The sequence below is a fragment of the Raphanus sativus genome, chromosome 6, assembly GCF_000801105.2.
Source record: "Raphanus sativus cultivar WK10039 chromosome 6, ASM80110v3, whole genome shotgun sequence".
Lineage (NCBI taxonomy): Eukaryota > Viridiplantae > Streptophyta > Magnoliopsida > Brassicales > Brassicaceae > Raphanus > Raphanus sativus.
Genome location: NC_079516.1, coordinates 32,792,859 through 32,798,349, shown reverse-complemented (window position 1 = coordinate 32,798,349; position 5,491 = coordinate 32,792,859). Strand labels below are relative to the sequence as shown.

General features: G+C 35.2%; 1 long non-coding RNA gene across 8 annotated transcripts; it reads right to left on the bottom strand.

Moving 5' to 3' along the window:
• Positions 1-397: 397 nt before the first annotated feature.
• On the bottom strand, positions 398-3,829 carry LOC108811850 (uncharacterized). 8 transcript variants are annotated; one of them, XR_001943392.2, is made up of 8 exons: positions 3,611-3,829; positions 3,154-3,525; positions 2,823-2,935; positions 2,630-2,739; positions 2,198-2,298; positions 1,339-2,090; positions 834-1,238; positions 398-751 (listed from the first exon to the last, which is right to left on the bottom strand). It is a non-coding gene; the product is annotated as an uncharacterized LOC108811850 (long non-coding RNA). The 8 variants fall into 8 exon arrangements; XR_001943390.2 differs by having other exon boundaries at positions 3,154-3,508; XR_008934773.1 differs by lacking the exon at positions 3,611-3,829 and having other exon boundaries at positions 834-956; positions 1,020-1,238; positions 3,154-3,593.
• Positions 3,830-5,491: the final 1,662 nt, after the last annotated feature.

The window sequence follows — 5,491 nt, the reverse complement described above, 5'->3', positions numbered from 1 at the left end:
CTAAAAGAAGCCAATGTTATAGGTCAGAGAAGGTGCATCTTTATATTGTTTATTTTTTCTTCTTAAAACCATAAAAATGTTAGGTTCACAATGTTTGTTTTAGTTACTTCAACTTTGTAGTGATGTGTTTTACTATGATTTATATTCTTATTTCTTCTCTTGAATCTCTGTTAGTGTTTTTTTTAAAAGAAAAAACTTTGTTATTAGGCTTACAGCTATGTATCTCTTTACTGCTGTTACTACAACTTTTTTCGTTATTGATTTATATTTTAAGAGTAATTAAAAAATGTGAATAAATGTTATAATATGTTTGACGTAGTCTCGCTTCCAATTTATATTTATTTGACTAAAAAAATTTTTACTGCACCATTGTTCGTTTTAGTGCTATCCAAAAAAATCATTTTAATAATGCTTTCCACTTTTTCAATCATCTTTTCTGTTGTTATTGTACAAAGTTGTTACAACATTTCTATTTCTTAAAATAACAATTTTATGTTGTTATGAAGATAGTGATCAAATGCAGATAAGATAAAATGATATTATCACTTTATTTTAGTGGGGAAAGAAGCCATCTTATTGATTTCACAGAGAGACCCTCTGGTTTATAAGTGTTCCTCTTCATCTTGATGCAACCTTTCTCTCCCCATGTTGGTAAAAAAAAAATCACAATGATCTGAACCTTGCTTGATTCATACCCAACTACAGCAACACCTTGGTTCGTGTTCACCCCGCGTCCCCCATCAAAAAACACCTTTCATATACCAAACACACAATATTTCAAACATCAAGAAGTTTAATCATTTTCCTGATCATGGGTCTAATAATGTACTTACACCACTATGAACTGGAACTCCCTAGCGACACTGAGAGGTTGATGAGCCAATGCTTTCAAGAGAATTATCATCATTTCTTGGTACATCTTGGTGCCCACTGATGGTCACCATTTCAGGATCATCCTGTTTAAAAACAAAGAGAATTAGTATGACCAATTAATCCCTTTTTCGCAGTAACATAAAAACCTTTCGCCTCTAGCAAGTTCCTTCTTCCATGGAGTAAGGATAATCCTCTTCCTTGTGAACACCTCTGTTCTTGAGATCTACTCAAAAGCATAATCCATGAGACCACCATTGCAACCATTGTTGTAAGTTGTGTCACAGACTGACCGTCTATGAGTTCATGTTCAGAGAATGTTTCCAAGTTTCCTGTCACAATCTTGTTTATACCTTCCACTGCAGTAACTATCGAAAAAGCCCAATAATTTCCAGAATAAATATTCAAAAAAAAAATCTAAATAAAAAAGTTAACACTATAACACATGAGTCAAAGATTTTAGCTTACCGCAAGAGTTTCGGTTCTTGACATAGCGCACAGCTCCTTTCTTTCTCCAGTCAACAGATTTAGGCAAAGCTTCTACGTCAACGTCCTTATAAGTGAACTCTTGTTAGGATCTTTCATCATCGCCTCTTTCTATATCAGTCTTGAGCCCAAATACTTGTTCTTGAATTCTTCGTGGCTCAAATCTGCAAACTCATTGAGACCAAGCCAGTATCTTTTCACTTTCTTGTTAGTTTCAATGCAACCAAGTCTGTTACTGGCGCTTGCTCACATCCTAAGCCAGACTCATATCTCTAAACCTCGAATTCGCTTCTCCAAAAGTCTTGAATCTCTCAAACATAGCTAATATGTAATCTTTATAACCAACATGAAATCCTAGGTAAATTACTTTATGACACTTGAGTATTTTCTTCAGGAAGCTTTAAGCTTTAAAATTAATATTGATTTGGAACAAACCATGTTCATATACTGTTCATACAAATCTATTGCTGAAACAGTCCAAAACGGTTGAGAAAACTTACATGGAGCTCGTCGCTGTATAACCATTGATAATATCAACAACTTATTGTTCGGGAATGTACTGTCTTCTAGTGGTGTCAAGTTGAGGCACAGAATAATATTAAGATAAATATTGCTTCCCAGACCAACATCGTATCGTAAATCAGCTGCAGTATCCTCATCTCCAAGAAGTTCCACCACTTGTGCCACTGTGTTCTGATAGTTAAGAATTGTCCACTAAAGGTTATCCTTTGTCCCTTCATTCTCAAAAGCAGAAGACAGAAAAGTTATAGTTTTGTCTTATATGGAAACAGAGACTCATATAGAGAACGATATAAAGATGGTTTGAATTAAAACATATTACCGGCTTAAAACCAATCTTCTGCAGCTCCTTCTCCATGTCAAATAAGTCGTTTGGGAGTGGATATGCCACAGAATAGATGCTTGAGCTTTTCATCAATATCACTGATATTTATTTGAAGTAGATATTAAGATAAGCTACATGTGAAACACCACAAGAGCTCAACTAATACTTTATGAGCAGGAAAAAACGATACACACATTAATATGATAGCAATATAGCATTGAGAGAAAGTCTCGTTAGCATCATAAGACAACATCACCCACTAAGATTGTTTTTATGGATGAAAGTAACTGCTCATTATATATTTAAAATATCAATCTTTCCATTCTTCTTCACTTGTTATATCCCACACATAACACATTCCCACATCACAATTAAACCAATCAACCAGTTCAATCTTGGATTTATTGGAAAGAAGCTTGAAAGCTTTACCTTGAAGATAATGTTAGGAAGCAGATTGTCTAGCGTCTCTGAAGCTCTCATCACCTCTTTATGTGCATCTTGATTATTGTTTGTCCGATCCTTCGGGTGCAGAACCTGGTCTTCTCATTAATCAAACACTAAACTATTAAGCAAAGTCTGACTTAGATAGCCAACATGAAACAAAGTTTGGAGATATGTGTACCTTCGTAAGCTATTAGACTGAAGGCTTGATGAAGACTCAGTTTCTGATCCTCCTCTTAAATTTCCGTTCATGGACTCTGTTTTGCTCTGTAAAAAAATGTTGATCACTGAAACCTGAGCAGAGCATGGACAAACAATTAAAGTTTTTACTAAAAAACATGATCGACACATATGCAGAGAACTCGGGAATAGTTTCTCAAATCTCTTAAAAAAATTTTAATCTCTAACTAAGACACTTGAGAACACGCCTTGAGTTCGCCATTCTACTGAGAAAAAAAACTTCAACTGTTGTTTGGATTTGTGAAGATGATGTTTACGGTATGTAAGATTACCTTTTTATAGTTGGAGATGCACCGCCTTGAAGTGAGAAAGATACAATGAATGAGAAATCGTGGTTGCAGCGTGGGTCGAATCTAAGAACGGCTGTGAATAAGTTGGTCCTGTAACGGTTCCAAAGAGAAAAACGAAGACGAAACGACATGAAGAAAGCCCAATCCAGGGAATCGTCTCGCAAATATATTGTTGAATACACCATTGTCGCTTTGGTTAGCAACAGAACGAAGAACAGGATGAACCCTAGTTCCAATGACCGCCATACGGGAAGGAAGAAGGTGAAAGATCCGCGATAAGGAAACTCTGGTTCTGTCTCGACATGGTATGGCGGAGACGAAAGCTAAGCGCAAAACCCTAATACGAAAACGACGCTGGGAATCGCGTTTACAACTGGATGAAGTAAAAACTATAAAGTAATAATAGGAAATCTCAAAGTGATTTGCCGAGAAATATCACCTGCGATGTATATATGCACATTCCGAGTGATAGAGCAGGGAGTAAAAATCAATTACAGTTAACGTTTCCGTTGATAGAAGAGAGGGCAAAACATCGAATTGAAGATCTACAAAACAAATCATCACGTGGATTGAAAATCTCAAAACTCCATAGCTAGTATCTGAGATCATCGAAGGAGAAGATAATGGGACGAAATCATAGAATCAAAAACTTCGCGTTTCAGGCAATGACTTACTCTGCGTTTCATTGGGCTTTATAAACCAAAACAATGACAACGAAATAAACAAAAGCCCAGACGTAACACAAACATAAGTAAATGGAACGGTGAGTTTTTACAAACTGGACAGCTGTTGCATTCTGGTTAATTGAATTAGTGACGTGGCACTCTCAAAGAAAAGAGTGCTTTTCTTTATAGTATTAGATTCTATACATACATAGTCAACTATTAATTAAAACTAAACTAATGTTTATTTATGTCATCCTTGTTATTTCTCTAGGTGTGTTGGTCCACTTAAAAAGACTCTGAGAAGAGCTGTGGTAACGACACGTCAGCACTAATCCTATAAGTCACTACTTAAAAATGTTTCACAAATAATATATAGGGGATATATTATGATTATGGACATTAGTATACTTTAAACGAACGTTAGGCAAAACTAAAGGTATGATTCATTTAATTATGATGTTATCAACTCTGTGATTATATGTGATTATATATATATGTGTGTGTGTGTGTGTTTTCACTGGAGTCTATGACTCGTTTTGATGTTGATCAACTTCCAAAAGATAACGGTAGATCAATAATATATTATAAGCAAAACAATGACTATGTGAAATAAATAAAGTATAATTTTCGAAATTTAGAAAACGTAGTTATAGCATATAAGCAATTGAAAGATATTCCACCTTCTAAAACATATAATTAGTTTTCAATAAAAAAAATCCAAAATAACAAAAAACTTTCATAAGATAAAATTAAAGTCTTCAGCTCTCTTGTTGTCGAATCAAAATGCGTGGAATGGAATCCTGAAAGTAATTTTTTTTAAACATCAAAAATATTAACATATACTAATTATGTTAACTATTGTTATTAAATCAATAAATATATAGTAAATATCTTAAAAATACAATCGCAACCATAATCGAAAAATACATAATTCTTATATAGAATTCGGTGTAGATGATTTGGTACATGATGCTTGTCAAACTCAGATCGTATAGATAACATACACAAACCAGACATAATGTCGATCTACTCCAGGGTCGAACCTGACGCTTATGTGATAAATAATTGACCACGTAATATTAGCTCCTACTCTACAACATATCACCATCTTCGCGCACCTTTATTGTGATTATAATTTGGGTGAAATGAGGATACACACTTACATTTTGTTACAGCAACGCTGCAAAACAGCCAATGTGTTACGAGCAGCGATCTTTTGCATACCATCTGGTTTGTTTCTGTAAGTTTCTTCTCATCTTCAAGTTCGTCCAATGCAGAGCTCTCATGGTGGCAAAGATGGTAACAGTCGCATGCTTATATGCTTGCTCATGAAGACTACTACACTAACCACATATGCTTTACGGTGAACACCTCTCGGCAAAATAGAGATTACCTCTTCGACAAGCAACAGAATAGCTTCATCTTCCTCGATCACTTAAAGTGTTCTGCTCATATCTTTTGGCATCACGTATACGTGAACTTCCAAAATTTTAAAGGTTGTTCCAGATGCAACCAACACATGAGACTGGCTGGTGATTCGTTTATGTAAGTTTCTTCTTATCTTCAAGGTCGTGTAATGCAGAGCTCGCATGGCGGCGAAGATGGTGACAGCCGCATGTTTATATTGCTTGCTCGGGAAGACTACTACACTGACC